Below are 24,188 nucleotides of genomic sequence, written 5' to 3' on the forward strand. Positions count from 1 at the left end.
TAATTTTTCAGTCATATTGCTACGATGTCTGCAGTGTGGCAGTTTATAGTGATGTATAGCACTGGGGCATCATGCTGCAAACATGTAGTATGATGTTGCACCCAGTCACATTATCCTGACACCAGGCCGATCAGTCCTAACACTAACCTCTTAATGCTGAGCGTCTAGCGAGGTAGCTGTTAATACCATTTTTGTAAGTCTTTGGTATGACTTGGCTGGGGTTTGAACCCATGACCTCCCGCTTCTGAGGCGGACGCTCTAACCACTAGGACACCGGAGTGGTCAGAATGGAATTGTAACAATTACAATGGAAGTAATTTGTATTATGCTTGTTGGGGCATTCCTCACTGATGGCTGTCAGTGACATCATCATGGGAATGTGTAACAGCCACATTTTGTAAGAACAAGGTGTAGTTGGTGAACAATACAGACACTTTTCTGCCATTTCCACTGGCATCATCTCATATGATGTTATTTAAAAAAACTTCCTACAACATACTCACAACATATAAAACCTATATGCAAATCTGATGAAAGCTGCTTGTGTTTCTGAAACACATATTCCATACTGGTGGCAAGAATGTCCAAATCTACATTACAAAAATGAAAACATTACCATCCATCTAGGAGTTGCAAATGTATGAAATCCTCTTGTTGGGTAGTTTTACTAACAGGCTTTACAGCAGGGCCTTCCATTAGATTTAAATGTGGCAGGTAAGTTGACAAAGTAGGGTGGGGGGTTGGGGGGACCTACCCCAATGGGGATAATTCATTTTTTTTTTAAAGTAGCATGGTGTAAAGTAAAAGTAGATGGGCTGATAAGGAATCCACTGAATTTACAGACTAAAGGTTCAGACATTTGTTTTTAAGAGAAAAATGAAAGAAGGAAACAATACAACAGATATTTTAATATGACTTTAATGTTTATTTTCTAGATTTAATTAAGATTATGAATCAGAATCAGTCTCCAACTCCACTGTAAAGTTTATCTATTACTTCTTCTGCTCAGGCACCTGCAAATTAAAACAAAATTGTAATGCTTAAATAAAGTCATATCATCTCAGCACTAGTTACATATGCAGAAGTCATGTTAATCAGCATTATAAAAATGTATGAAATTTTCTTCACTGCACTTGTGCTTCCCTTACTATCGTTAAGCCATGATACAAGATAACTTTGCACTTACTTGTCATTTCTGGCAAGTAGATGGTGCAATCAATTTGCACAAAGATGAATTTATTTCATCCAAATATTTTATGTGAATAAAAATTCCAAATGGAGGCACTTGTCCGATCAGACAAGATATATGCATATTGTAGTTAGCTGGACTCTAGCTCTGATAGTCCTGGGCAATAGGATAAGCTGATTTTGTTATCAGTTTAGAAATGCATCCGCTTTGCAAATACTATGCTTTAAAAGACGAAACTGAATCCAATATTGATGAAATAAGAGTCATTTGGATTACCTTGTTCTTTTATCATTCTGCGTTGGTTGGGTGCATATTTGAGGGTCTCTGATATGGTCTCTTCCATTCCATTTGCCTTTGCTTTGCCATTAGTTTTCAAGCAGGCTTCTGCATGAGTAATACAATGTTTTAAAATAAGTTTCACAACAAAGGATGCATTGCATTTTTCTAAATGCCAGCAATAATCAATGGAATATTTTTAAAACATGTACTTTGAAATGTGTCTCAAGTTACTTTATCAATTCATTTAAAAATCTCTGGCAAGTCACATGAAAAACACAATTTAAATCAAGCCATACTTACTTATCAAAGACTTTCTCATTCACATCCTTTACCTCACACAATAAATATCAGCAACACCAACATTAAATTCACACAATCAGTACAAAACCTAGGTGTTACTCTGGACAGTACTCTCACATTGCACCAACATGTCATGAACATATGCAAGGCTGCGTATCTTGAGCTGAGACGCATCAGCTCCATTCTCAGATATCTTTCAGTTGATGCCACTAAAACACTTGTGTGTTCATTACTGCTTTCAAGACTGGACTATGGTAACTCAATTCTGTCTGGTTCATCTTAATATCTACTGCAGAGACTTCAAAAAGTTCAAAACATAGCTGCTTGGATCATACTTAGAGTACCACAATCAGAGCACACCTCCCCGCTGCTCTGTACCCAACACTGGCTATCCATTCGATCCAGAATCAAACACAACATTAGTTCTCTGTGCTACGTTTCACTGACAGACTCTAGTCCAACATACCTATCCGACCTCACCTATGTGTACACACAAGCAAGATACTTACACTCCTCTTCCGACAATCATATACTCATTATTCTCACTATGAAAACAAAGTCACATGGACAGCATTCTTTTGCATACCAGGGCCCAGCAACATGGAATGAATTGCCCACTGAACTTAGACACAAAGACGCAGTGATCCCATTCAAGAGTGCTCTCAAAACTACTTATTCTGACTACAAAAACAAACTTAATGACTTAATAATGTTAACTACCTTAAATATTCTCAGCATGTTTTTTATGTTTTCTAATTTCATGGTGTTTGTTTTTGTAATCATATCATTGTGTATGTTTTTATGTTGTCTAATGTTGCAAAGCGCTTAGAGCTTCTAAAGATTAGGCGCTATACAAAGTCCTCATTATTATTATTATTATATTTAGCTTGGATGAATATTTTTTAAATCAGTGGCCATAACTAAAAAATGGGATTTTGTTTTATGATCATAAAAGTATGTTGGACACCATCCATGATGTACAATGCTGTCTGACATTTCTATGCACCTAAGGTTTCCATCTCAAATATTAAAGCAAAATGCATACCGAATTTGACAGATTGATGAAAATAAAAAAAAGCAATGCTTACCATTTGAAAAGAGGCAATTGTCACTAGAATATTCTATTCAAAATGATATTAATTTTGGACACAGGGGATACCACCCCCATGTTTTCCTGACTCGTGATATGTCGGCCTATTCTGTGCACAGCTTTAAAAGATGTAATGTTTATCCATCGAGCTATAGAAATGAAATACATTTACTGTAGACTGTTTCTGTCAGCAGTTAAGTTGAGTAATTAGGTCAGGTTTATAGCTTGTTTACAAAATTCAATGTAGAATGCCAATAAATGACAAGATGTATTTTTGCAAACTAAAGTGATCTTGAAAAAAGATTAGTAAAGTTTAACATTTTATAAAAAATAAGCTATTATGTGGAAAAGAAACAACAATGAAATAGGATGCAATGTGTTTACGTCTAGTTTTGGAAGGTACCGTCTCTAAGGTACCGTCATAATTGTACCGTAGTTTAATGGGTGGAAAGGCCATTGAAAGGTAAGGGCAGTGCGGAGACCATCGAGTATGTTCCAGAATAGCTGAATCTTTGTAGATACATAGATCCATTCGTAACTTCAGTCCGCAAGCGAAACACTGTACTTCGTATCCCAATCCTGACTCGGGTCCGAAGTAGACAAATCCTGTTCTAGCTAAAACATACGAAGAAGGTAATCCTTCCCTATCCGTAGGCCATTTTTGAAACATGTCCAATCGACGGGCACAATCACAATAGTCAGGTAAGAAGACTGGAAAATGGTAGGGTTTGAACTTGGAGTTCTCACTGGATTTCTCACTCGATTCTTGCTGCGGCGAAGTCATCCTTCTGGTGGGTGGCTATCCTCTTACAACCAATGTTTTATACCGACATGTCCATACGGCAAAGTAAAGTGGGTGGGAAGCCGCACTCGCTTCTGCTACACGATTTGATAGACTTTTTCCAAGGGTCGACTGACGATGTGGTGTGTGGGTAAACGTACAATCTTGTTGGGTTGATAGGTGGTCACTATCTCTAGACTGCAAGGCTTCTTTCAATATGCCAAAGTTGACCACTCGACTGGTACGATAATTCAGAGTAAGTCCTTTCACTTTACACTTCGTGTGCACTTCTCCTTGTTTGGCCCAGTATTCGTAGCCGTAATTTTTGGGACCACCACTAACGAAACTTAGAATCTTGTCATCGGGGTGCTTGTCTGTCCAGGCTCCTAAACGGTCTCCTTCGATGTCAGGGTGCTGTTGACTCGGGTGATCGATATAAATGCAACTGTCCATGTCAAAGTACAAGACACATTCCCCTAACAGTTCTAAAGCTTCGTACAATTTTAAGCGAGCATGAGCTGTCATGTAAGCTGCAATGATGACATTTCCAAAGGGGTCATCTTCTACAAAGTTCAGATCTTCTTCGTAATTCACCAAGATCAAATCCTCACGAACGACGTCCACGTGTTTCATGAATTTGGCTTTGTCGTGAATCATCTGAAAGTAGCGGGAAGGTTCGGTCAAATACTCCGTCTTGGGTAAACACGGTCATTGTGCCATTTTACCCCACAAGCAATTTAACATCACTTTGGCAAACGATCGCCTGCCTTCGTTTTTCTCAATGTGATCTGAAGTAATGCCTTCTTGTGCCCAGAATTTCTCTCTGAATGTCTTTTGGTCTTCGGGAGTGTGACACCAAGACAGATAGCCACTGGCTTCTTGCTCAGTTTCAAAAAGGCATCCACGTAGTCTGCGAAAATGCCTTTCTGCGTGGGGTCACCCTTGTGGAATTATTGTGTCTTGGGAAAGTGGCAAATTTCGTACACTTCTAACAGTTGGTATCCCATGTTCAGAGCTTCGAACAATTCTACGCTGACCCATGTCCCCGTCAAGGCCCGTTCTTCCTGGGTGTGATGACAAGGTTGATCTTGGTTGCACGTTTCAGCACAAGTACGGCACAAAGGAAACATAAGTTTGCTTTGGCAATGGCGAGGTAAGACGGGATGGTATAGGTTCGTGGGAGGCAAAACTTTGCACTTGATCAAGCCTTCGTATTGTCGAATGTTTTTTAGGTCGATGTGTTCGGTGAACAATTGTGGGTGCCCTGCAGGAAAGCAACAATATTTGCACACGTAGGGATACAGTGAACACACGTCCAAGTATATGATTTCTTCTCCTTTCTCTTCGTCAGCTTGGTACAGCAAACAGGTGGCATTGGTCCTTCCTCCGTACAAACTATTACTTGGGTTCAGGGGGTCCATGAACTGGTAACTTTCCATGAGGCGTTTAAACTCGGGATCGGTGTTCAAACGGTGATTGTATTTGTGTTCCCACATTTCCACCACTTGGTATCCTTCCTGTTCTAACTTTAGGCGTGGCTGACAAATGGCCTGGTACAAGTCTTCCATGGTTCGTTGTAAGAACTGATTTTTAGTGCCGCGGTCAGGGTAACAGACGGGACATCCGTGAAATAAGCAACCGTTAAACTCGTACATGATCTTGGGGTTTTCTAAGTCCCAGCCATTGACCGAATGCATTCCGATGATCTTTCGCCCTGTCCGTTGCGGGCATGCTGAATCCATTTGTCTTCCTTGTCGCACAAGTAATGCAACCAGCATGGGGCTTTGACCGAGTATTGACGTTTGACATAGTTGGTCGTTTGAGGACTGATGACAGCCACAGTGTTTTCAAGCATGAATCGTTGTCGGTAGACTAAGGAACACGCTTTGGCAATGGTGCAAGCCTCTTTTAAATGATCAACCCCTCCGTGTTCCATGAACAGTTCTCGAAATTTTCCACAGCATCGCCGTAAAATGTCCATGTCGGAACGACGATACTTTAGCATTTCTTCCTGAAAGTCGAAAGGGTCGGAGGCGTGAGCCTGGTACCAAGCGTAGAAAGTTTCTCGTTCGGTACGCATGTTGTCAGGGTCGTAATAGTGAGCCTGAGGCAAATGGGGTAGAACGGCGTGTTGATTGGCTTCTGTATTGAAAAAGTGTGGAAAGTACCCTTTAGCCATTTCTGTCATTCCAAACATTTTAGGCATTCGACTCAAAGGCATGGCTAAGTAGCTCATCGAATCTTTAAACTGCACTTGTCCCACTTGCATGAAAATGATTTTGGCTCCGTTCAAAGTGATTTTAGGACGCTCGATGCCATGTTCCATATAACATCTCAAAAGAAACTGTCCATCATATCCGGAGAAATTGTGAGCCATCACCGTGGCATGACAATGACAATCTCCATAATAATGTTCGATGTCCTCTTGGCTCCACGTCTTGTCGATGGGGTCTAAGACCCATTGTGTGAAATCGGCTAGTGTGTTCGGTCCTTGAAAGATTTTTTCACGCCCTCCAGGAATCTTACTGCAGTGAGGGCAATAACTCAAGATAGGTTCTTGAATCACTTCTCGCACACTCGATGAGCCACGCAGAAATTAGGAATGTGAATACTGATCTCTTGCATGCATTCGAAATCGAAAAAGATGAAATTGCCTTTCTTCTTCTTGTGACCATCCTCTTTCTCTGGTTGGGATTGGTATTTTTGTATGTAGCATTGGTGTTCCAAGTCCACAATGCAGTGACAAATGTGACATTTTTTCTTTCCTGAACATACGTGTGCCTTGGTACTGTTGATACATAGACCTTGTCCACACATTGGGCACAATCTCAGGAGTTGACAAGCACATTTCTTCTGTGAACCTTGCATCTTCAGATGTTGTTGGTAACAGGCAGGGCTGACAAATGTGCGCAGACAAGCAGGACAATGCACTGGTTCTTGCCCTTCGCTCAGACAGGGTTGAGAGGCCAAACATCCTGAGCATTTCGATCCACAATGTTTGTGTTGCTCTCGATTATTATAACCATCATAAGTCACATTTCTCACAGTAATATTTGTATCCCAGGAATCCAGTGATAGTGGTAATGGTATCGAAATGGTCATCGTGATGATAGAGGTGAATGTATTTTCCATCCTTAAAGTCTTTCCCTCGAAACAACAGAGACCCGCGCACTTCTTGAGGGTGCACTTTCAAGGTGTATCGTGGAGCTAGGGCATCTTGCAATTTTTGCATCTCAGGAATGCCACAGGATGTGTCTTTGGACAGGCATGCTTGTTGTAACAGAAGTTCTGCTTCATTTCGTTGTTTGGCTCGGTTCGATTTTCGAATGTTCTCCCAGGCTCTTTTCCATTCTACCGTGTCGTTCTTGTCGGCATAGGTTCATCCCACCACGATGGCTCGGGCTAAACACATGTGGTCTTGAAAATTGTTAATTTGGACAAGACTTGTTTTGGTAATGCGAAGGTTGTTGACCAATAAGGTCTTTCTGCATTGTCCGGTCCCTTGAGGAGGAGAGACGTGGGTCATGTCCAGTGTGGCTTTTCCATCGGTGATGTCAAACTGGTCATTAGATTGTTGCACGTGTTGAATCTTGTCCATGACTTTGGAAGTGGTCAATTCTGCAGGGCTGCTAAACTCGATCCAAACAGGGGATTTCAAGCCGTCATGTTGTATGGAAAGTCTCAAGCGATCATCTTCTTTGGGTTGACATTGTCGCTTGAGTGTGGTGAGCAAAGAATCCCACATGTCGGTGATGAACCCTTTTGCTTTCTCTAACAGTACTTCAGACTTGAAATCTTTAAACTTCACTGTGTATTTGTAAGCCGTAGTTCTAAATTTTCTAGAGGGACGCTTTTCCGTCTCTCGAATGTCATAGTACTTTTCAGGGTTGACTAAGGGTGGTAAACTTTGTTTAGAGGGTTTGGATTCTGGTTCACTCATGTCCTCTTCAAAATCACTGGCATGAATTTGTGCCAAGACTTCAGCCCTAGTACGAGGCGATAGATCACGTTTCTGCCTCTTACTTTCTTCTTCTTTCTTCTCAAATGAATTGGATCATTTCATCTCGATAGCAAAAAGTCAAATGACTAAAGTTTAAACACCATGGATTAATTTATAGTCATAGCAGACCAGCGTATATAAAGGGTATGTGTCTTGTCCTTTCACTATTCATTTCACTCTCAAACTGAGCACAACAATGGAAGAGACTACCAAGATTGAACGTTTCATCAGAGCTTTGCGAGGGGTCATTAGAAAATTCTCTTCAGACCAGCCGAGGGACTACTCTCCTTCCTTTCAAGATAAAAGTCAAGATACTTGCTATATCTGTCAGAAGAAAGGGCATTGGTCTTCAGAGTGTCCAGACCGCCAAAAAAGAAAAAAAAGGGGTTAGAAGAGACAAAAGTCAAGATACCTGTTATTATTGTCAAGAAAAAGGACATTGGTCACCAGACTGCCCAAAAAAGAAACAAGAGGAGTCAGAAGAAGAGAGGGATTCTTCAGAGGAAGAGGAAGAAGAAGAGGAAGAAAACAGACAGGTGAAGAAAAAGAAACAGGAGAAGAAAAGAAGGGAAGAAAGTGAGGAGGAAGAGGAGGAAAAGACTATGACAGTGAAGAAATTAAAAAAACAGAGAGTGAACAATGAGACAGAATAAGTCTATGAACTTTTTAAAGTGCTCTGTTGTGAATTGTGAATTGTAAATATTTATAAAAGAATAAATTAATTATAAAAGGTAAGTGTCTTTGGGTTTTGATTTTAAAATAAGAACCTACACTCACGCACACTCATACACAGACAGGTACTATTGGGTAAAATGTTTTTTTTTAGTTATTGGCAATTGAAAGCCTATCTCTTTTCGAGAGACGTGGATGGCCCTGAAAAGGGCCTTTTTTGGTGTAAGGGGTGAGTTTAAACAATCAACTTTAACTGTCTTAAGCCTTTGCCATGGCCAAGACCTACTTCTGGACTGCGTACTGTTGATGATGATTTCGTTGAAATCACTAAGGATGGTGCAGTAGGCGTAGTCACAGGGTTGGAGTGTTTAGCTTGGGAAGGTCGTATTCTCTTCGGCCGTAATAAAGAAGTCTGATACATCTGTTTCAGACTTCTTAACTAAAATGTCTAACAGTACCGTGACCGTTTGATTTTGACACCCTTGTTTCTTTGCTGCTGCGTCTTCTTCTTCTTGTTTTTTTCTTACCTCTTCTTCTTGCTGCTGTTGCTGTAGGAGAAAAGCTTGTTCCGCTTCCTTTTGCTGTTGTATAAATTTCTCCAATTCTTCTTTCTGTCTCTGTCTAAAATTTTCCATGTGCGGTAATGAAGGAGAAGGTGACGAAGGTTCAGGAACAAATTCTTGCAAGGTAAAAAAATCCACAAAATCCCAATTCACCTCTTCTGAAAGTAAGTCTGGGTTCCCTTGGGTAGTCTCCACCATCAGTGCACCCAAACTGATCGTTTTCTGAGTTTCCGTCATGTTGAAAAACTGTCGCTTAGATTGACTACGCACAGGCGCTAGCGAATCTATATAGACTATGTGACGTCACAGACTGCTCTCTTCGGATTGGACGTGGGCTGACTGAATTTTGTAACGCGTGTTTGGATTGGTCAACAAACTCAATCCGTTTCAATCCTTCCTCCCCCTATAAATAAGTACAGTTCACTGCATTCCTTCACCTGTTACTCAGCACCCCAACATGTGGACCGATGTACAATCTTCAACGCTTGTGTCTTCGATGATGTTCCGGACGGACATATCAATGTATGTCCGATCCAACTGGACAGTTATCCACAGGACAGACACCAGCCTGTGGATGTGAAGAATCTTATGTGGAGCATCAAGGATGCCTCAAAAGAGTCTTAATCTATGGTCCTGCAGTCAGGCACAGCCTAAGGTCAAGAAGAAGATGTCACAGATGCCCTTTATGTTAAGGGTATATTAACATAAAACCAAAGGCCCTTTTCAGGGCCATTCCTATCTCTCGAAAAGATCTTGACTTTCAATTGCCTACCCCTTTTTTTATTTTTTTGTTTAAAAAAATAATAAAAAAATAGAGACCCCTCCCTGTTTCAATTTTCGCCTGTTCCATTTTCATAGACCCATCAGGTCGGGACCTTATTAAAATAGGGTCCCGACCCTGTTCCATTTCCCCTAGTCCCAAGACAGTCCCACGATTTATTCCCCATGTTCAATTTCCCTTGTCCCTAGAGTGAATAGTTTTTTTTCTTTCTCCCATGTTAAATTCCCCTTGTCCCTAGAATGGATATTTTTTTTTTTTCTCCCATGTTAAATTACATAGTCCCCAGAGTGGATATACCCTTTTTAACATGGAAGTTCCCTAGTCCCTAGACCGTCCCTATTCACTACTACCATTGTCATTACCAGCCTGAAACCAAATTTAATGCCATTTGTATAAATTCATTTCAAATAAATATTATGATATAGTTGAAGTGTAAAGTCAAGCAAGTATTCTGTTTGCAGATTTTACATTTTAGATATTATAGTAAAGTCATATTTTCTCTTGTTTAGTAAACTTTATTGCAACTGGTTCCAAAATAGTAAATCTTATTTAATGTTCATTCACCAGAATAGGTATTAATACAATCCCGAATTAACTGTATGGTACTAAAATATACCCTGATCTTGTGTGAGATTGTAATATACAGAACTATACCTCAAGACAACAATAATATATTGAATTTATATTGTATCAAGACTGTCATGGTTACAAACTCCAACTTTATTCAGGTTTTTTCATAATAAATGATCATCTTGTGCTATGGTTGAAAAGAAATCAAAGTTCAGTTTAACTCCATTCTCTCCACATTTGTAAGTTGTTAAGAGGCATACTCATCCTCAGTGTTATAGTAAAATGTAATCTTATTTGGATCAATCTTGGTGGTGTAATATATGAATGGAGAAAGAATATTATCATCCAGATTAAAATATGTTTTATTCAGACTCTACTAAAATTTTTAGTTGGATATGGGTTACGGAGCCTGATGTGTACGAACAAAGCAATGTGTACCATGACCTTTTTAATTTAACGTTTTAAACTCCTGCAGAAGAAAGAGATTTTTTAGATCCATTAATCTGTATTAACAAAAACATTTCTTCACTATGATTTTCAATTACTTAGTATTGACAAAACTCATATTTTAAAGTTGTTGTTTTTTTGTGTTTGGTTTGGCCTTTTATGGTAAACCAACACAAGTAAGTTATTTAGTGCCAAGGCACTTTAAGTATAGTGCCTTGCCCAAGGACACACCATGGTAGCTAACCCAGGTTGGTCTGATGGTAGAATTTGAACCTACCTTATTTCACAGGTCCAGAAAGCTAACCACTGAGCCACTACAGCTCCCCATCTTATAGTGGAATGCTGGTATACTTTATGATCAAGAAGGATGGGTTGGGGTATGCATGTTGCATCTGAAAAAAGTGATGGAATTTTTGTTTACATAATATTTTAGTCATACAATATGAATCATTTTCTATAGATTTAAGATGTATCAGATCAAGTTAAGAAAAATCATATATTCTGTTTCCTGGGAATGTACTAAAATTCACTGTTATTGTTTGATTTTTTGGTAGTAAGCTTACTTGGTATTTTTTTCTTTTTAACTTGAATACCTAATTTGTTAACATCCTATTCTAAATCTTCAGAGTTCTGTCTATTAAGTGACAACTGTTGATACATGTAGGGAAGTTTTTGTTTATATCTTTTGATTTTTGTGATTCTGGAAGTTGCAGTATTTGTTGTTGTATTATAACCATTTCAGTAATTTAATGAATGCAGAGTATACTGCTCTATAAATGAAATTTAAGTGAAAATAATGTAAAAGTATGTTTCACTGCAAATATAAATTGTTTAAAATAATATATCATTTATCATATGACTATTCAATTGTGGTAACTAGTATTCCATCCAATATCTATATATTAAAATATGTCTTTTCATACAGCTGGTGATCATTTAGATACAAGTCCAATTGAACATAATCAAATTATCAATGCAGGTGTTTTTATTAGTAGTAGTATTGCAAGTATAAGTGTTAGTATTAAGATTTCATATACAGGTATGATAAGTGTATCATAATGTTTAAATGATGCTCCTTGTTACAACATAAAATATGTTCATTGAAACAAATGGTTCACTGGTAAATTGGCAGCAAAGGTCTTCACTGAATTATGTTGCATAAACTATTTTACAATAAAACATATATGATGCATCTCAATTATGATGAATGTGAGGAGGAGGATTAATAATAATGCAATTTAAGTTATCTTCATAACATAAGTTCTAGCAGATGTGTAATTTTTATGTGGTTCATCATCAGTTTGAAACTGGTCTGTGATTTCTGGATCTGGACATACCTGGTCCCCTGCTGTTGTGCTGCTATGGTCTTTACAGTTCATTAGGATATCAGTTACACTTGGTTTACATTTAGAACCCCATGGGATGGAATGCCCAGTTTGAAACTGAGAGAATGGTTAATTATCCATAATATAACTCCTGCAGTTATTATTAGGTTTGATATCAAGGTCTTTCTTTAAAAGCTTTTCAACTCAGGTTCTGTTCTACCATACAGATAAATGAAGTCAAATTCAAGGCTTTCAGATTTGTCCAGTTTGTTTCATGTGTTGCGGCAGACAGACTGTATATTGCCACTGTACCATATAAATATCAGTGCTTAGTCTGCTCTCAGTTGCTGTGGTTTGATTAGTTACAAGTGTCATCACATGTGACTAATTATTGACCAATGTAATGAAACTTGTATAATTAGAAGGCTGTATTTAAAAACTCTAAAGATCTTAAAAAGAAAATTGGATCGGGGTAAGTAAAACCTTTTACTTTGACCATTTGGCTAGAAAATAATTTTCAATAAGTTTAAATTGGATAATAGTAATATAATAATTAATTACACAAATCAGAATAAAAGCTATTTGCATATCCCCTTACAGCTGTTGCTTTTTCATAGTACTAAGTAGAATAAAGTATAGTTAAGACAGATAGCTTTAAGCTAGAATTAAACTCAAATAAATTGCAAGAAATCAAAACAAACCCAGGATTAAAACTAAAGAAATATCCCGTCATATATACCTTACATCAAATAAAGAAACTCAAGATGGATAACAACAAAATTAATGTCACATCATCAAATAGTTATCTCAGCTGCCTGGTCAACCTAAAGGCAGATAAACTAAGGCAAACTTACTCCGAAGCAGTCTCATCCCCCCTAAGAGAAAAACGACAGATACAGTTCTTAACGCCAATTTTCAACTCGACCCCAACTGACTCGATGAGTAGACTCTACCTGTCACCAAGCGTAAACGAGAATGTGGACAATCTACCGAGTAACCGCAAAACTACATCCGACATGAGTACCCAAACTGAGGAACAATACTCAACAAGCACAAAAACAACCCAGACCACGCTGGTTAAAAACACTAGCAGCCAGGGGACTCAAACTGAGAACCTACTAGACGAAACAGAACGCCCTCACCCTACCACAAATAAAGCAGTCACACACGACTCAACAAAAGGTAAGAATAATAGGAAAACCAAATCCCAAATACCAGTTAGAAAGAATAAGGAACACACTAACTGTCAGAATACAAGACCCAGCAAGCCGGTTATGGACAACGAAACAAAGTCAGCTAAAGAGACAAACACCAGGGGAAAAAAGACCAGTCTGCAAAATATCCAAAACAAGAAACACCCCGCTGAACTGACTCTCTTCGTCAAGGGAGTAAATTCCAAAATAACGAAGTTAGCCTTTAAAACCATAGCATGGCAATTGAACAAACATCACCAAGGAGAATTCACGCTTAAAAGCACTAGAGACGACTTGCTGATAATCAAATGCACCACTGAACAACAGATTGCCAAATATATGGAAATTGAAAGAATAGACCAAATAAATGTTCAGGTCACTAGACACAACAGAACAAAACAACACATAGACCCAAACCCCCCAAAAACACACAACAAAGGAGTCATATACGTATCAACTCAAAATAAAACCAATGAAATAGTAGACTACATAAGGAGTAAAGGACAGGAAGTAGAGAAAGCAATCCGCCTAAAAACAAGAACGGGAAAGGATAGCACTGCAGTGGTACTCTTTTTTAAGGGCGCCACCCCAGAAACTATCAAAATAGCCGAAAAACTCGAGGCTAAAAAAATTTTTGCTTTCAAAAACAAACCACGGTTCTGTGGCAACTGCAAAAATTGGGGGCATTACTCTAAGAGTTGCGGAAACCTATTCCGGTGCAATCAATGTGGTCTTCACCACCCAGACCGGAAAACATGTAGCGCCACCAATCAGCACTGCGCTAACTGTAGTGGTAACCACAAACCAAACCACGCAGAATGCCCCAGGGCTCTTAGAGAAGCCCTAATAGTCGAATATATGATCTCCCATGGGGTAAACTATAAGCAGGCCAAAACAAAAATCAGGATACCAAAAACAAAATAAATAGGTAGCACCCTCACTGGTAGGAAACACGCATAAAACGAAAACAACAGTAAATTAAACAAACTATTAAGACTTTTTGCACTAGAGATGGATTCCAGAGCAGAAATCAAAATATGGCAATGGAATGCACGCGGCCTTAGGGCCCACGCTGACCAACTAAATAACAAAATACTTGAACAGGAAAGAAAACCAGATGTTATATGCATACAGGAAACCCACCTAAATGATACCTCACGTATCCCAAACATCATAGGCTACAACACCAAATACCTAAAGCATCGATCCCCCACAGCAAGAGGAGGGGGGTTAGCAACCTTTGTTAGAGATGGAATTACATCAGAAATGCATAAATTAACAGATAGTAGACCGCCCAATGACTTCGAAATACAGATAGTCAAAATAACCGCTCAAACTAAGCAGGTACTAATCGTTAACCTCTATGAAACAAATGAGCAGCGCAATTTAAGTGCAGACGAAACAATCAAAATGATTAAAGACTGTGGAGAATGGGTGGTAATATGCGGGGACTTCAATGCGCACAATGAACTATGGGGGAGTCAAAAGACGGACATTAAAGGAAAAATTGTAGAAAAATGGGCACAAAAATGCAACTTAGTTTTTCTAAACAACGGAATGCACACCCGGATAGATGACAGAACAGGCCACACATCAGCAATAGACCTATCTCTATGCACACCAAGATTAACAGGCATTTCTGATTGGCAAGTTGATGAAAGCGACCCTATGGGAAGTGACCATTACCTTATAAATATAGAAATACAAATTAGAATACCTCAAAATAAAGCGTCCTTCACACCAAGATGGAAATACGAACAGGCCAACTGGATTAGGTTCAAACAGATAGGTGACTCAATCGACCCAGAAACCATATATCACCGGGACATTGACACCTTTAATGACAAATTAATAGAAACCATTAACACAATGGCCCAAGAAACAATTCCTAAAACTAAAGGAGTAGCACCCAAACCCACGGTGCCCTGGTGGAATAATGAATGTAAAATAGCAATTAAAGAGAAAAAAAGAGCTCTAAACAAATTCAAAAGAACTAAAAATAATAGGGACTTTAACTACTACAAGGAAAAGGAAAAAACTGCCAAACAAACTATTATGATAGCTAAACAAAACTCATGGAGAGAATTCTGCTCAAAACTAGATATTAACACAAAATCGAAGGAGGTGTGGCAAAGAATTAAAAAAATGAGAGGCAAAACTAAATCAATAACCCCCAACATACCTGGACAAAACAACAAACATAAGGCAGAATTATTCGCAAACTATTTCGCCAACATGTGTAGCAATACCAACTTAGAGGATAAGTTTAAAAATCATAAAAGGCAATTTGAGGAAAGCAACATAAAGGAAGCAGGAAATAATGACGGCCCACTAAACCTTCCGTTTACAGAAGCCGAATGGAGAAAGGCCCTCGCCGGCAAAAAGACCACATCCCCCGGGGAGGATACTTTGGGGTATGAAATGTACAAGAACCTACCCAAAAAACTTGTCACAATTGCACTTAACCTCATTAATAAAATATGGGAAACCGGTACCATACCTATAAGATGGAAAAAGGCAGTAGTGGTCCCGATTCTTAAGCCTGGAAAACCCTCAAGCGATATAAAATCATACAGGCCCATATCACTAACAGACAATATATGTAAAATAATGGAAACTATGGTAAACAACAGGCTGAAATACCATTTAGAAAGCAAAGGACTACTAGCTAATACACAGAGCGGGTTTCGCAACTACCGAAGCACAATAGACCAACTCATGAGACTAGAAACCGCTGTCAAATTAGCATCTAGAGAAAAATTTTAAAAATCCAGATATGTTACAGCCATCTTCTTAGACATGGAAAAAGCATATGATCTAATGTGGACTAAGGGACTGATAAGTAAACTTAAACCATACGGAATAACTGGCAATATATACAAATTTATTGCTAACTTCCTAACCGATAGAAAGATACAAGTCAGACTAGGACAAGACTACTCCGAACGATACAAACTGGAAAATGGCACGCCACAATGAAGCGTAATCAGCCCAACTTTATTTAATATAATGATAAACGACCTGGAAACAGCGGTAAAACCCAACCACCTTGACTTATCCCAATTCGCCGATGACAGCGCCGTATGGAAAACTGGCAACCCAGCCAGCAGAGAAACGACCAAGCACTTACAAAAAGGACTAAACGATATAGGAAATTGGACAGATAAATGGGGATTTAAATTGTCACCTCTAAAAACAGTAGGCATAGTTTTCAATCCGGGAGGTGGCCACCCCCCACCCACTCCAAACTTAACCCTAAAGGGGGTACCCATCAAATTCGAAAAACAAGCGACACTCCTAGGTATGGTATTCGACCACGAACTCACGTGGGCAGCTCATATCCAAGAACTCGTAACGAAGTGCAAACGAGACATCAACCTCCACAGAAACCTCAGAGGGGTGAATTGGGGGGTTGATCAAAAAACACTCGTTACCCTATATAGAGCACTTATAAGAGCAAAATTGGACTACGGTTGCCAGGTATATGGAGCGGCGAACACCACGTTACTAAAGAAACTAGACACAGTCCAATCAAAAGCGCTAAGGGTATGCACCGGCGTCCTAAATGGTACCCCCACACAAGATATCTTAATAATAGTAGGAGAACCCCCGCTAGACCTAAGGCGGAAGGAATTGATGCTGCGATACTCAACTCGAATATCAATACACCAACCCAACCACCTCACGCTACAAGCCCTCTTAGCATGCGACAAACCATTCGATACAAAAGGAAAAAATAAAAAAATACCTAGTGGGAAAATAATTATAGAATTAAAAAGGAAATTTCAAATCGCAAATATCAACCCAGAAAAAATAAGGTACTACCCAGACCCCCCGTGGACCTGTCCCACACCACAAATAGATCTTAGCTTACGTAAACTAGGACAAAAACAAAATGACCCGATAGGACTAAGAGCATCAATACTAACGTACATTGACAACAAATACGAGACATACACGCAAATCTTCGCAGATGGATCAAAAACCAAAAATCCAAATAAAACTGCAGCAGGGATAGTGATCCCAAAATTAGATGTCGCCGTTGGAAAAAGACTCCCAGACCAATGCGCTATATACACGGTAGAATTCATGGCAATACTAATGGCATTAACATACGTCAAAACATACCCCACAACTAAGGCAGTCATTCTAAGCGACTCTTACAGTGTACTACAATCGTTAGCAACAGACCAATCCAAGAGCAGACCTAATATGATTAATCATGCAAGATCGCTACTTAAAGAGATTGAAAAAAACAACAAACACGTTGAATTCGTATGGATACCCTCTCATATCCATAATCCCAGGCAATGACAAAGCAGATGCAGAAGCAAAAAACGCCACAAACGAACCAAAAGCCCAAAATATAGCATACAGCGTCACTGAAATCAATAACATGGGACAAGATCAATGACATGTGGCAAGAGCTATGGGAAAAATCGGATGCAAACAGTCTAATACACACGATGATGAAAAAAGTAAGTAGAAAAGTCGAAAGTCCGACCTTCAAAAATCCATACGATATAACAATAATAAATAGAATAAGAACAGGTAAAACACTATTGGCAGGATGCGCAGGGAAACACATAAAAAGGGGACCAACCGAAAACTGCCCCTACTGCCCAACTCCAGAAACAATCGCACACTTAATAAATATATGCCCCAAATACAACCAGGAAAGGGCCGAACTAAAATCTCAACAGGAACAAATAGGAGAACGGTGGACATACCCGGAGTTACTTGTGGCAAAAAAAACAATAACATAGGAATGACCTATAATAACATCATGACATTCATTAACAAAATAGGCAAAAGGGGACAAATCTAAACCGAATGAAGGGTTGGGTATAAAGAGAGACCATGTAAAGAAATTAAAACCAATAAACCTAAAAGATCGAACCAAAAAAGAAAAAAACCAATCAAAATATTACAAATCACTGTTTGGGAATTGTGACGGCCGGCTCGGGCTAGTGGGTTCACAGACTGACACCGCCGCTCATAACCCGAACAATAAAAACCAGATAAGGACGAATATTACAAAATCACTGTTTTGGAATTATAATGGCATGCTAGGCCCCGTAGGTTCAAAAAAACAAAAAAAAAAAAGAAAAAAGGAAAAAAAAAAAAAAAAAAAAAAAAAAAAAATAAAAATATTAAAAAGTAAATCAAAGACCAGTCAAAATATTACAAATCACTGTTTGGGAATTGTGACGGCCGGCTCGGTATCATGGGTTCACAGACTGGCACAGCCGATCATAACCCGAACAATAAAAACCAGATAAGGACAAAATATTACAAAATCACTGTTTCGGAATTATAACGGCATGCTAGGTCCCGTAGGATCAAAAAAAAATAAAAAAAATATAAAAAAATAAAAATAAAAAAAATATACATTAAAATAAATCACAAATAGCTAAGCTAAACAAAAATAACAGGTAAATAGCCAAGTGGTCAAAGCGAAGGGAAACAAAGGCAATCAAACCACCTCCCTCGAAGAAAACATCTCACGGCGAACATGGCAGTATCAAAAGGACGAGAAGACCAAAATAGAAACGGACACGGGATAAGGCAGAAAGAGCTGAAATAAAGAAGAGCAGGAAAAGGCACAGGATGAAGTTAAACGTCCTAAGGCAGTAAAAGAAGAAAGAACAGGACACTTGCAGACCTTGGGGAATGAAGGCAGAAACAATGAAAAGAGTATGCCTCAAATAATCAAACCACCCCCACCCCCCAGTATGAAAAGAATTGCCTTCCCGAAATCAAACAAAAGAAATAAGGCCACCACCCCCCACATCTACTTATAAGTGTGAATGAGAAAGTGAGCGTGAATGTGTGTTGTCGGGATATGTGGGAAAAGCAGAAAAACGAACAAAAATGTCTATAGCCATCACACAAATATAGCATACACACTCCCTACCCACCTTTTTTTTCTTTTCTTTTCTTTTTTTTTTTCTTTTCTACAAACAAATTTTACCACATAGGGCTTTCATTCTGACCCACGAAAGCCCTCTTTTGACCAACAACTTACTGGCCCTGAAACACACTGATTGGTTTAAAGCCACACGTACGAAATACTTAACCAAATTGAGATCTCCAAAACAAAATAAAGGGCTACTAAAAGCCTACTAGATGTGAAAAAATTTTCGGAAAATTCAAGTACGCAAAGTACACAAAATTTAATAGACCTTACAAAAGGTAGGAAAATTCACAACTCGGGAATATCTGAAGCGTATGTGACAATCACATGTTTGGCAAGATAGTACAGGAATAGCCCAATAAATATAGGGAACTGGGCATTGATTGCAACGAAAATTTCATAATACTGCTGCTGGTGTGCTTCGGTTACTGCCTGAAATGAGAGAGGAAGGAGATGCAGGATGCAGAAACAGACCACCAACGGAGTACAACGATGGAGAAGGTTGCAGCGATGAGAGCCTGGGCGGGACCTTTTGGGGTACCTGGGCTTCGGCTTGCTTGCTTGGGGGCATTGTATAAATTAATCGCTAAATTCAAAAAGTACACAAACGTGTACAAACTAAACAGTCGCACATACCGAAAGGTGCACGTGACTTTAATCCAATGAATGAATGAAATGTGTGCTAGAGGGTAGGGTTAGCAGTTATACTCCCAATTATGTTTGTGATGAGCAAAAGCAGCTGCACAAATTTGAGCTTTTAGTTTGGTTCTGGTAGGGTCAAAGGATGCAGGTACATTTTACATTCATTTTTTACTAGAAATAGCTATTTTCAATATTTTTCTGTGACAAGGCAACTAAAAGAATCAGTATGTGCCTTATGCATGAATAAAGTTCACTAGTACTATAACAAATTAGCATACTTTTCATCACCCCTCTACCATCAAGATTTTTTTATATTTACCTCTGTAGCAGACACAAATAAAAGTCGGCAGCTCATTTGCAGACTAAGTTACGCATATGATCTCCAATGCTCATCTAACTGTGACAGGCAGTCACCAACAAGCCAACCTATTTCCATGCCTAACTCAAAGTAAATCTGAACCACATTATAGATTTAGCTTATGTGTAAATTTATAAATGCTAGGCTTGTGATAATTAGGTTCATGCCTTCTACTTTAAAAATTAGAGGGATGTCAAAATACGAAACTATCCAGTGAGACCTATGATGTTAATTTTAATCCCTATGGGATTTGTGACATAAAAAACCCAAATGCTTTATGTATTAAAAGGTAACTAATGGGGGCAGGATCTGCAGTGAATCAATGGTTAGTATGCTAGACTCCTGATAAAAATGTTTGTGTTAAAATCCTGTTATCAAGTCAACCAGGTTACCTACTGCAATGTACCCTTGCCTTACTCCAATTCCCTCAGTACTCAGTAAACAACTAGTGTTGCTGTACATAACAAAACCAGTCCATATTGATTTTACATATTTTACTAAATCCTGACAAAAATAATTCTCTAAATAAAGAATGATTAATATGTGATGGTCTCACATGTAATCAAACTCTTCCAAGCTTTTAATGATATGAACCGATTTATCAATGTTTATCAAATTTGCATGAAAAACTATTTCTTATTTGTCATCAAATATGTTCAATGTTTTGATCATATAAGCATTTCTGCTACATTAGATCAAAATAATCTTTTTGTCAGAAATAGAGCCCTTATAGTATTTGCAAGGTCAACCAATCAGATGCAGAATTTGAGTTTAATATGAATGAATATTTTTTTTACAAAATTGCTCTTTTGCTATATCTTGATGAGATAAATCTATTCACCAAGTCTGATGAAATTAATGAGAAATAGTCTTAAGAGCAGTAGCAAGAATGGCTAGTGAGATGTAGAACCACCACATTATATGCATAGATTTTGCTTATAGCCTCAGACATACAAGCAAATAATTAAACAAGTCAGATCTAAATTGGATCATAAACACTGTTGTGCAAATCATAAGAAACTCTGCCAATCAGATGCAAGGTCACTTCACTACCATACCTTTATCACACTCATAATAAGCATCATTGTGAAACTTGACTCTATAAGCCCAATGGCCAAGCATGATCAAACTTGAATCAGCAGTAGTGGTTATAACCTCATGTATTTGTATGCATCTTCACTTCTTCAATCTAGATCTCATTTATATAAGCATGTATTCTACGTTTAGTAAAAACTGCACTACATGTATAAATATTGCATGCGGTGGTAACATACTCAGATGAAAGATCACCTTATTATTATTAATGGTTAACACTCATCAAACTTCAAGGACAACTTAATGATTTTAGCCTATATTGTGGAAGTATGGCTTTTAGGCTGGTTAAAAAACTCAACTAATCTTATACATGATCACATGTATATACTTGGATTTTGCTCATTATTAGATTTATCCAAGATGTTGATTTAAGCCCAAAACCAAGTTTTATATAAACAAATTGATCAGAACTATGGACTCCAAAGTAGCTAATTTCTTACTGTTGAAAGACAGAAGGGGATGTGAAATAAATAACACACTCTGGACCATTACATAAACCCACTTAGCCTTTTGACCAGTTGAGATAAAATATCAACAATAATGTTAAATAAGATTGATAAATTATGTTTTCTCACATTACCTCTAGCCCTTTTCAACATGGATGGTATTTTTCTTCCACATATGTCAGCTCTTAATTAGTGGCCCTTTCCCATCATGAATGTTGTAGGTGAAACTCTCAGAATTAGGCTTTTTAATTTATATCTGTAGAAGAAAAAAACTATTGGTCTGCATATATCAATGTCACCATTTCTGTATTAGATTAAAATACCATATGTGTGTGTGTGTGTGTGTGTGTGTGTGTGTGTGTGTGTTAATTTTAGAATTTAAGCAAACTTGTCTCCATGTGTTTATTTTAAAACTGATGATGATAACACATAACAGGTTCAATGGATAAAATGTTATTTCTTACTTCTTACAACTGCTCATTATATCTGAATTTACATTCAATGTTTGTTTTAATTAACATATTTGGGATATTGGGCAAATTATTTATTTTGTAGTTTATCATTATATCATTTACCAGTCTTTTATCATTCAAATATGTAATATAGTACCATTATACTGACTTCATATTCTATATGATATCCCAGCAATACATATTAAGCAGATAAGTGCAAATAAAAATGTTCAGAATGTAAAATTTACTCCAAGCTCAAAGAAGATCAGCAAAAGATAATATCCAACAAATTACCAAACAAAAAGCGAAGTTAACGCAGTTACCTTTATTATGACGTCTCCAACACCAACGGTACTGTACAGCTACGTCTTCTGAGTTTTACCGTCATCTTGTCTTTCAAACCAGAATTAATTTCTTGAGCTCTTACAAAATGAAGAAACTTTTAAATACTATAATTTAAGCAGCTTCTTTACATGCCATCAGATAAATTATGGCACAGTGTTATGTCTGTCAGCAAAACGCAACTTCACATTTGGACGGCGCGCTGTGTGGGCATCGCCGACACAGCAACTGACATGAATTCTCTATTAGCAGACAATGATTCGGAATAAATCCTTCGCAAATCTAACATTCTCGATTTTTCATAGTTCCACTTTTCATTGTTGCATCTGTTTGATTGTACAATTGCTAATGATGTTCAATGAATCAACTTCAATTCATCTGCTGTCTGAAATCCCGGTTCAGTTGGTATTTTCTTCCGCGCATGATGCCGTGTAAATAAAAGATACGGTCGACATTCAAAGTGGTTTAGGTTAATTTATTATTTTTCTTTATTAAGGTCATTTGCAGAAAGTGTTTCGCTAGGGTGAGAAAAAAAAATATAACAAAAAGAAAACTTTCTTTTCCAACGCTAATACTGTATATATTTCAATTTGTGATTGATGCTATAAATAAAAAAAAAATGATAATAAAGCATTTTAGCCCGTGGCTTCGGCACGGCACTCATTTTTGTGGGTTTTTTAAAATGTTGTTAGTGTTGTTTTGGGGTTGTTTTTTGTGTGTGTACCACACTAAAAAACATACCAGGTATTAGGCCTAACGTAGGAAAAGAAATTATCCTCTATTTATTACTATTCTTACTGTCAAATGACGCAAAAGTGATCAAATTGCTATTAAGATTTTGTTTTGTATAACACTTACCGCTCGTTTTCCTCGAGATAAAGCAGCCACTTCAAAATGATTATAAAATCTGTGACAGATGAAAAACGTGGTTTAAATAATTCGTAATCGCCTGCCTTAAAATACTGTAGGAATTTGCTAATGTATTTCATGGCCCTCGTTTGAATAGATACCAACGATCATGTATATCGACCAAATTTTGTATATTCCTGCCCACAATCATGTATTTTGTATTAAACCGTATATTACACGAGCGCTCTGTGGCAAACTCGGTGGGGGGGGGGGGGGGGGCTCTATTATACCCAGAGGCGTAGCTATGATATTTTGCGCCCGGGGACGAACTATAAAATTGGCGCCCCAGCCCCCTCCCCGTTTAATCACATTTTTGAATATTACCCTTGTTTACTTATTATAATGTAACGTTGTAAGCCTCATTTTGGCGCCCCTGTACCTTGGCGCCCGGGGACATATGTACTCCCCTTCCCCCCCCCCCCCCCCCCCGCTACGCCTCTGATTATACCTGCTGTATCAGTTGAGAAATATATTGAACAGATCAGGCCCCAATACTCTCGCTCTGAAAAACATTAAAATAATTATATGCAGAATATCGGTAGGTCTCCCTCTTGCCGAAAATGTCAGCACCATATATATTTTGCAAGTAATGTAATGGGTATAATAACACACACACACACACACACACACACACACTTTTTTGCGAGTGGGGGGGGGGGCAACGGACAGATGCCCCCATTTCCCAAAAAAAATAAAAAGTATTTTATATTTGTGTATTTCCCCCTCAGATGTGTTCTACGTTTTATTAAAACAAAATTTTATATAAAAAATTTAGTTTTTAGAATTTTTGATGGGGTATTTATGTTTCCATAGTGTTATCTAAAGGGTTGTTCGTCC

General features: G+C 38.2%; 1 long non-coding RNA gene across 1 annotated transcript; it reads right to left on the minus strand.

Moving 5' to 3' along the window:
• Positions 1 to 902: 902 nt before the first annotated feature.
• LOC149775875 (uncharacterized) lies at positions 903 to 23,089 on the minus strand. The gene is made up of 5 exons (XR_016416546.1): positions 22,424 to 23,089; positions 21,783 to 21,904; positions 10,950 to 11,064; positions 1,466 to 1,573; positions 903 to 1,013 (listed from the first exon to the last, which is right to left on the minus strand). It is a non-coding gene; the product is annotated as an uncharacterized LOC149775875 (long non-coding RNA).
• Between the last annotated feature and the right edge of the window lie 1,099 nt (positions 23,090 to 24,188).

This window comes from Sinohyriopsis cumingii, chromosome 19 (assembly GCF_028554795.1).
Source record: "Sinohyriopsis cumingii isolate HCF-2022 chromosome 19, ASM2855479v2, whole genome shotgun sequence".
In the NCBI taxonomy this organism is placed as follows: Eukaryota; Metazoa; Mollusca; class Bivalvia; order Unionida; family Unionidae; genus Sinohyriopsis; species Sinohyriopsis cumingii.